Source organism: Musa acuminata, chromosome BXJ3-5, assembly GCF_036884655.1.
Source record: "Musa acuminata AAA Group cultivar baxijiao chromosome BXJ3-5, Cavendish_Baxijiao_AAA, whole genome shotgun sequence".
Classification (NCBI taxonomy): Eukaryota; Viridiplantae; Streptophyta; class Magnoliopsida; order Zingiberales; family Musaceae; genus Musa; species Musa acuminata.
In genome coordinates, this window is record NC_088353.1 from 10,753,407 (window position 1) to 10,763,901 (window position 10,495).

Genomic DNA, 10,495 nt, shown 5'->3' on the forward strand with positions numbered 1-10,495 from the left:
TGCCTTGAAGTCAAGCTCTGCTTTTTGCATCTGCGTGCAACAAGTTGCGAGGATGTAGCTCAAGTCACTTCTTGCATTAAAATAATCTGAAGTGATAGATCGGCTGCGGTTAAAAAGGTACATTTTTTTTTCTCTAACACCATATGTTAGTCCTTTGTCACGATTGGACAAAAGAGTCAAATTAACTTATAAAAGTATAATACATATAAGATTGTTAACTTGAAATTAAGTATTTTGAACCATTAGCTTAGACTCAAAATAACTTAGCCTTAAACATTTTGGATATGACTTAAGCTCAATAATTCAAGTATCTCATCACATCAAGTTGTGACTCTAATCATGATAATTGGAATCATCTAATGCTATACCTCACATGCAAAGCCGTGATCAATTATCACTCACCAATAGGGATAACTATAAGAGTTAAACTTAGCAAAAGCATCTTGGACCAAGATTTAAACTTGATGTATAGCATCTTGGACCAAAAAAGTTGTTGAATCTCGTATTTTGATGATAAAATTAATTGATAAGTGTTTATGATTTGATCTATGTTTTGAGTGATGCAAGATGCTTCGATCACGGAGAGACAATTAAAGCAAGAAGAATCATGTTGGGCCGGAGAAAAAACATGCCAGAAGATTGGATGTCACACTGAAAGATCGGTCGACGTATCGACAAAAGGCTTCGGGCCATGGTTTCGAGCATCGGGCCAAGAAGAATGGATATTGCCCCAAGGATATCGGGGTTGCGGAGGTTAACTGGCTGATTGGGCAATAGGCAACAAGAGAGGACGATGCGCCGAAGAATAGGAAGAAGCGTCGATGGACCAATGACATGCCGAACAACATGATTCATGCTTAGTAATAATTGTCTAAATCAAAGTGTGTTTTTATATGTGTAAGATTAACTATGATAACAAGGCATAAAGCAAAATGAAGTTTTGGAGTTAAGAATGCGATTTCGTTTGGAGTTCGAGAGTTCGTCGGAAGTCCGGACGTTCATCGAAAGTTCTACAGGAATTGACCGAGAAGTCCAGGAGCTTCTCAAAGAAGCTCATTAGAACTCACTAAGAAGATCGTTGTGAAGTCCAGAAGCTTACCGGGATCGTCGGAAGTTCGCTGGAAGATCATCGGAAGCTCGCCGGAAGAAACCTAGACTTACAAACTTTGTTTAGCTTATTAAATATCTTAAAATTCATAGTTAGCATATAATTAGGATTAGAATTGGGCCAACCCAATTAGGAGATAGTTGGGCCAAGTTTGGGCTGTGTTGGGCCAAGAGAAAGGCCCAAATAGTGACCAAACAAGTGAAACCGTTGTGGCACAGTCTTTGAGACTATGTCAAGCAATGGTACCGTCAGTCTGGGCAGTGGTACTGCCCAGACTCAGTCTTCAAGACTATTTGGGCGGTAGTACCGCCCAGTGTCAGGCTGCAGGCGGTGATACCGCTCGTACCTTGAAATTTTAGGGGTTTGAATTTTGGGGCCTATAAATATCCCAACTATTCCTGCATAGATAAGTAAGAAATATTGAGCAAAACTCTGTAATTCTAAAGTTATAAACCTTAGAAAGTTTAGTTTCCTCCTCCCAAAGCTAAGGGAGGTGTGAGAGGGATACCTTGTAAAAGAGGGTTGTAAAATGTTGTCTCCTAAACCCGTGAAAATGAGAAGAGGGTATAAAAGGGTAGTTGGTCTTTGTCCATTGAAAGAAGACCAATAGTGGATGCCAGTGGCCTCGATGGAAGAGGAATTGACAGAGTAGATGTAGGTCACGATGACTGAACCACTATAAAAATCTGGTTTGCGTTTTGTCTTGAGCAATTTACTTTAATTGCAAACCACTTTACTTACTTACTACTTTCAATATATTTATAAATATATTTCAAGTTAAGATCTTTATGAAATGATTTTCGTCGGAATCGGTTTTAATTAAAACGAAACGATTTGAATCCGTGATTTTACCACTGCACTAATTCAAACCCCACCCCCCCCCCCCTTTTAGTGTTGACTCGTTCCTAATATTTGGTATCAGAGCCACATTTTTCTCATTTCGTTTAATACCCAAAGAGAAATGACACTTTTCGACTTTCAAGGACGGACTACACCTATTGGAAAACTCGAATGAGAATTTTCTTGCTTTCTATTTATTTAAATTTATGAAATATGGTCAAAAATAGATTTCAAAGGTCTTCTCTTCCAATGGATGATTGGAATGATTTGGAGAAGAAGACGTTTTCTTTAAATGCAAAGGCTATGAATACCTTATTTTACGCCTTAGACGAAAACGAATTCAATCAGGTTTCTTTGTGCAAATGACTTTCGATATTTGACACATTCTTGAAACCACACATGAAGGCACTAGTAGATTAAAAGTTTCGAAGATTAATATTTTAATGTATGATTTTGAGTTATTTCATATGAAACCAAGCGAAACCATAGTTACTTAAGTACAGAGTTCACCCAGTTCCTCAAGGACCATGAGATTCTATCCCAATGGACATTTCTTTATACCCCTCAACTCAATGGTATATCTAAAAGGAGGAATCGTACATTGTTAGACATATTGTGGTTCATGATGAGCTTCACCGATCTACCAATATCATTCTGGGGATACGCCCTAGAAACCATACCTTACCTTCTAAATGGAGTTCCAACTAAATTGGTAGTATCTATTGTTGAATCTCGGATTTTGATGATGAAACTAATTGATAGTGTTTATGATTCGATTTGCATTTTGAGTGATATAGGAAGCTTCAATCTGGAAGAGACAATTAAAGCAGGAAGAATCATGTTGGGCCGGACAGAAACATATTAGAAGATTGGATGTCGAGCCAAAGGATCGATCGACGTATTGGCAGAAGGCTTCGGGCCATGGGTTTGGGCATCGAGCCAAGAAGAGCAGAAATTACACTAAGGAAATCGGAGGTATGGAGGTCAACTAGCCGATTGAGCAATAGGCCGCAAGAGAGGACGATGCGCCGAAGAATCGGACGAAGCATCGATGAACCAATGACATGCCGGACAACATGATTCAAGCTTTGTAATAATTGTCTAGATTGAAGTAGGTTTTAATTATACAGGATTAACTACAATAGCGATCAAGGCATAAAGAAAAATGAAGTCCCGGATTAAAGAATGAGATTTCGTTGGGAGTTCGAGAGTTCGTAGGAAGTCCGAATGTTTATCGGAAGTTCTATTGGAATTGACCGAGAAGTCCAAGAGCTTGCCAAAGAAGCTTATCGGAACTTGCTAAGAAGATCATCGTGAAGTCCAGGAGCTTGCCCGAAGTCCATTGGAACATTGCCGAGAGAATGTCGGAAGTTCATCGGAAGATCGTCGGAAGCTCACAGGAAGAAACTAGACTAACTAGACTAGATTTGCTTAGTGTATGCTTTAGAATTCGTAGTTAGCATATAATTGGGATTGGAATTCAGCTAACCCAATTAGGGGCCAATTGGGCCCATGTAGGGATTGTATTGAGCTAAGTGAAAGGCCCAAACAGTGACCCAATAGGTGGAACCGTCGTGGCACAGTCTCTGAGACTATGTTAGGTGGTGGTATCGCTAGACTGGGCAGTGGTACCACCTAGTATCAAAAAGCACTCACGATGGTACCACCAGCACTGGCGGTGGTACCGCTAGCACCCAAAAAATCGGGGATGAGATATTTTAAGGCTCTAAGTTTAAATCTACTTAAGGCCTATAAATACCCCTCTCATCCCTAGTTAACATACGCAAGAATTGAGAGCAAAAATATAGAAAATATCGATTGTAATCTTGTGAGAACTCCTCTAAAAGCTCTAAGTATTAGTATAGTCTTAGAGAGGAGTAAGTGGGGGAGTAAAGGTTCTCTCCTGAACCAGTCAAAAGGAGAATTAAGTTGTAAGGGTAGTTGATCTTTGCCTATTAAAGGAAGATCGTTAGTAGATGTCAGTGGCCTCGACGGAAGAGGAATCAGTAGAGTGGATGTAGGTCACGACGACCGAACCACTATAAAATGGTTTACATTTCCATTCTTGTAATTTATCTTTACTACAAACTCCGTTACCTGCTTACTACTTTGACTACGCTTATGAACGAGATTTGAAGTTATCTTTCCAAGATCAATTTTATCGTACGAAGATTTTGGAACCAACATAATTTTATTTGCTGCACTAATTCACCCCCCCTCTTAGTGCCGACATAATCCTAACATCTATACCATATGAGATTGGGAAAGGTAAGCAGTCTGATCTTAGGGTTGTTAAGATTTGAGGCTGCCCTGTCCATGTTAAATGACACAACCTTGTTGAATCTCGTATTTTGATGATGAAACTACTTGATATATGTTTATAATTTAATCTGCGTTTTGAGTGACGCAGGATGCTTCGATCTGGATGAGACAATTAAAGCAGGAAAATCATGTTGTGCCGAAGGAACATGTCAGAAGATTGGACGTCGGGCCGGTGGATCGGTCGGCGTATCGACAGAAGGCTTCGGGCCGTGGACTCGGGCATCGGGCCAAGAAGAGCGGGTATTGTGCCAAGGATATCGGAGTTGCGGAGTCAACTGGCCGATTGGGCAATAGGCTGCACGAGAGGACGATGCGCCGAAGAATCGGACGAAGCGTCGAGGGACCAATGACATGTCGGACAACTTGGTTAATTGCTTCGGATTAATTGTCTCGATTGAAGTTTTGTTTTGTTGTGCAGGATTAACTACGATAAAGAGTAAGACAAGCAGCAGGTGTTGCGCCGGAGTCAAGATCAGGATCACGTTGGGAGTTCGAGAGTTCGACGGAAGTTCGGACGGTCGTCGGAGGTTCAGCGTGAACAGATCCGAGAAGTCCAGAAGCTTGCCAAGCGAAGCTCGTCGGAACTCGCCAAGTGGATCGTCGCAAGTCCAGGAGTATGCCGGATGTCCGCAAAAGGATCACCGAGGGTTATCGGTTGATCGACGGAAGTTGGCCGGAAACTCGCCGGAAGAAGCGATTGACGCATCGGAGCAAAGCTGCAGAAGTTGTCTTAGAGTTAATCGTAGTTAGCATGATGATTAAGCATGAAAATGGGAGGTGATCCCATTAGCTTAATCTTGGGGCAATTGGGCCCCTGAAAAGATTCAAAGTGGGCCGAATGGAGTGAACCATTCAGACCCTGATTGCACCAGGAGGTGCAACCGCCCCAGCCAGGAGGTGCAACCGCCTGGGCTATGGGGTTGGGAGGTGCAACCGCCCCAGCCAGGAGGTGCAACCGCCAGGGCTGCGAGGCTGGGAGGTGCAACCGCCCCAGCCGAGAGGTGCAACCGCCCAGAGCTCAGTCTTCGAGCTAGACTGGGCGGTGCAACCTCCTCTGCCAAGAGGTAGCACCGCCAGAGCTCAAGTTTCGAGCTCTGCCAGGCGATGCAACCACCGAGCTCAGTCTTCGAGCTCTGGCAGAGAGGTGCATCAGCCTGAGCTCAGTCTCGAGCTCTGCCAGGTGATGCATTCACCGAGCTCAGTCTTCGAGCTCTGGCAGAGAGGTGCATCAGCCTGAGCTCAGCTTGGAGCTCTGCCAGGTGATGCAACCACCGAGCTCAGTTTCGAGCTCTGCCAGGTGATGCAATCACCAAGCTCAGTCTTCGAGCTCTGCCAGGTGATGCAACCATCGAGCTCAGTCTTCGAGCTCTGGTAGAGAGAAGCAATCGCCTGAGCTCAGTCTTCGAGCTCTGCCAGGCGGTGCCACCTCTCTAGTCAAGAGGTGCAACCGCCTGATCCCAGAATTCTGGGATTTGATCGATTTGATCATTTTGAGCTCGAATTTTGAATTGGGTTGGGGCCTATAAATACCCCACCCATTCAGCACTGAAAAGATACAGACCTACATCGAAATCTTGATCTTTTCTGTGATTCTAAGAAGCTCAAAAGCGTTGTAAAGCCTTTAAGTCTCCTCCTTCTGTTCTTCAAGTTTTCAGTTGTAAAGTGAGGAGAGAAAGGTCTGTAAAGGTTGTCTCCTGAGCCTGTCAAAAGGAGAGAAATTGTAAAAGGGCAGTTTGGCCTTCGCCCATTGAAGGAAGGCACCTAGTTGACGTCGGCAACCTCGTCGGTGGAGAAAGCCAAAAGTGGAGTAGGTCAAGGCTGACCGAACCACTCTAAATCTCTGGTTTGCGTTTATTTTCGAGCACTTTATCATTACTGCAAACCTCCCTCATTACTACTGCTCTCTGTGCTTTCACGAACAAGTTCCAAGTGCTGTTCTTCCGAATCTGCATTCAGACGTAAATTCGTATTTTCATACGTTACTGTTTACGTTTACATTTGATTCTGCAGAACTGTCTTCCGTGCTTTTACGAACGAGCTTCTTTGTAGTTTATACTTACATTTTGATCCTATTGATAACTGCAAACTTTCCTCTACGATTTTACGAACGAGTTTCAGCATTTAGACGTAAAACTGCATTCAGACGTAAATCGGCTTTCCTTGCTCAATCATCAGATCTCAGTTCACGTTTACGTCTTGATTCCAACTGCATACTACCTTCTGCGAGTATACAAACAAGTTTCAAAGTTTAGACGTAAATCTGCTTCTAGACGTAAAACTGCGTTTAGACGTAAATCTGCGTTTAGACGTAAATCTGAGTTTAAGACGTAAATCTGAGTTTAGACGTAAATCTGCTTTTAGACGTAAAACTGCGTTTAGACGTAAGTCTGCGTTTAGACGTAAATCTGCGTTTAGACGTAAATCTGCGTTTAGACGTAAACTGCGCTTAGACGCAAAACTGCGCTTAGACGCAATCTGCGCTTAGACGCAAACTGCACTTAGATACAAACTGAGAATTTGCTTTTGCATCATAATACTTTTTGAACGAACGCAGCTTTTGGTTTTTTAATCGCTATAAGATTTCCGCTGCACTAATTCACCCCCCCCTCTTAGTGCTCTCGATCCTAACAATTGGTATCAGAGCGGGGTATTTCTCATTTCGGATTTACACCCGAGAGAAATGACTTTTCAAGAGGGCTGTTCGGTCTTTCGTCCACCGTTCTTTAACGGATTGGACTACACTTATTGGAAAACTCGAATGAGAGTTTTCTTAATTTCTCTAAATCTGGATTTATGGAATATCATTGAAAACGGTTTTCAACTTCCCTCCAAATCGATGAACGAATGGTCGGTTTTGGAGAAGAAGAATTTTTCTTTAAACGCAAAGGCTATGAATGCCTTATTTTGCGCATTGGACAAAAATGAGTTCAATCGGATTTCTACGTGTGAAACGGCTTTCGATATTTGGCGCACTCTTGAAATCACGCACGAGGGAACTAGTAGAGTCAAAGACTCGAAAGTTAATATTTTACTGCTTGATTTCGAGCTTTTTCATATGAAACCAAGCGAAACCGTTGTTGACATGTACACCCGTTTTACGGATGTCGTCAATGGTTTAAAATCACTTGGTAAAAGCTTTTCGGATTTTGAACTCGTTAACAAAGTTTTGCGCTCACTTTCTAAAACTTGGGATTCAAAAGTAACTGCTATTCAAGAATCGAAAAACTTGAACCATTTTCCACTTGAAGAACTAATTGGTTCATTGATCACATATGAAATGACGTGCAATGCACGCGAAGAACTTGAGAACCACCTTCCAAAGAACAGGAAGGATTTGGGACATAGAACATTTGAAGACCACTCGAGCATAAGCTCAAGTGATGGTGAACTTAAACTACAAATAAAACGAAAATTAAAAAGCAAAAAGAATGGAACTACTTGCTTTAAACGCAAGAAGAAGAACAAAAATTGGGATGAATCGAGCTCATCTGAAGACGAGAAAGTCAACAAAAGCGAGGCGGCAAACTATGCCTTACTAGCTTACGACATTGAGGTAATTAAAATGCCTTTGGTTTATTTTGAAATTACTTGATGCTTTCATGATATATTTTCTTTTTTAGTTTAGAACTAATTTTCTTGAAAATTACATGTTTAAAAATAAAAATACAAAAATTATGATCATGCTGATAATTTCGAAAATAATATTGCATATTTTATGATAAACAAACAAAATGATTTTGATCATGGTTAAGAAGTAATAATGTGTATCATGTTTGATTAACATTGTTGAATGAAATCACGTTTGATTTAAAGTAATGCATAAAGATGTAATATGAAATGGTTATTAACAATTTTATGCATGTGATTTTAAGTTATCCATGATCATGAGCTTGTTTGATCTTCTTGACTTAATTTCAAGATCTATAGCAAAAATCATGTTTGAATATATGAAAGTGTTAATTTCATTTTCAGAGTCAGTTAACAATTGGTATCCTAACAATCGGATTTTCTCATACACTTATGAAAAATATTTTTCTAAAATGGATTTGATGAAATGATTCATGCTTATAAACTCCATCTTGAAATATGAATGATAGTGTTTTTGCTTGCAAAGATTTGTTTCACATTCATATCTCCTATGATTCGTGTGCAGAAAAAGAATTTATAAATCATAACACAATGTGATTTCTTATGCAAAAATAAAGTGCTTTTGTGATTCTTTGCTAAAGAGAATAATTATTAAAATCATGATCTTGATAACATGAAGCTCTTTATAAATCAAGATCGTTCATTATGCTCCCTACATTTATCAAAAAGGAGTTCTTCAAATGAAATGCAATTCAATGAAGTGTCATATTGATATCTTGAAACTTGGAATATTTTAAAATGTGATCTTGATAAGAATGCTTCAAGTTGCTCTTTGTACTATATCTTTTCGAATGAATCATGAGCCTTGATATCATATATTTCATAATACAAGATTTCTTTGCCTTATGTCTTGAACTTTAATGCTTATCTTAATTTGGCATATAAAGACTAAGACATGCTTAGATAAAAAAAGAATCTCTTAAAAAATGCTTTTCCCATCTGATCGAGATTAATGATTTCATGATATTTTGTGAATCTCGAAATTAATTTTAATGACTTGATTATGAATTTCAAGTTAATGATTTGATTTGAATAAGTTTTATCTAAATCATAATCTTCATCTTGCAAAATTGAAGTCACAAATAATATCTTGTGGTATTCATGAATTGATACTCACAATATGAAAGCATTGATATTCATGACTTGAATTGGATTGAAACATTGTATGCTTAAAGTAATCATTCTCCTATGTTTCAAAAATTCCTTAAATGCCTTGAAATGATTGAAATATTTAACACTTTTATGCTCTACCCCCTACCTTCTTCTTGTTTTCAATGATAAAATGGGGAGAAGTTTTTGATCATGCATGGTAGGATATAATTTGACAAAATTGATACCATCATGATATGAAACATTAATGTAATTATGAATGGTGATATGATATCATGCATGTAATACTTCAACTTATGATAATGATGCATGCAATGATAAAATATTCATGATGAAAAATTGTCTTGACATTCATAACTTGATTATCCATCATTTGTCATGATTTTGAAATCGTTCTAAAAGGAAAAGAGAACTACAAAACTGTATTCTCTCTTTCATTTTTACAATGACAAAGGGGGAGATAGCTAGCTTGTTGGTCTAAAGAGAAGCAAAAAGTTGCTATCTCAAAAGAAGAAAATATGCTATCTTGCCTATCTCAAGAGGCAAAAATGCTAACTTGCGCATCTAGCAAAATGAGTAAAATTTTCAAGAAGCAAGAGTTGCCTTCTTGAACATCTCTAATTTGCTAGCTTACATAATATAGAACTTGCTATCTTGAACATTACCAAAAGTGCTATCTTATATGCTATAAAACTTGCATATCTAAAACTTGATAGCATGAATGTTCTAAGCATGATGTAACACTTGCTAAATCTTCTAGCTCCAAGATTGCATGATGATAAAACTTGATATTATGATTTTCATGCAAAGAGTTGAACCAATATCACACACAAACACTTGATTGTGATACTTCTCCTTTTTGTTGATGACAAAGGGGGAGAAGTATGTTGATGAAAGTATGTTGATGACATGACATGTGATGCATAAGTTTATGCATATGTTCATGTTGACGTGTTGCAAGTATTCATGATGAATATTGCAATAACTTGAATTCAGTTTGAATTCAAGGTTCTATCAATATGACATATTGATAGGGGGAGTTTGTTTAAATTCCGGGAGTTAAGTTTAACTCCGTCATCAAGTGGTTGTCATCATCAAAAAGGGGGAGATTGTTGAATCTCGTATTTTGATGATGAAACTACTTGATATATGTTTATAATTTAATCTGCGTTTTGAGTGACGCAGGATGCTTCGATCTGGATGAGACAATTAAAGCAGGAAAATCATGTTGTGCCGAAGGAACATGTCAGAAGATTGGACGTCGGGCCGGTGGATCGGTCGGCGTATCGACAGAAGGCTTCGGGCCGTGGACTCGGGCATCGGGCCAAGAAGAGCGGGTATTGTGCCAAGGATATCGGAGTTGCGGAGTCAACTGGCCAATTGGGCAATAGGCTGCACGAGAGGACGATGCGCCGAAGAATCGGACGAAGCGTCGAGGGACCAATGACATGTCGGACAACTTGGTTA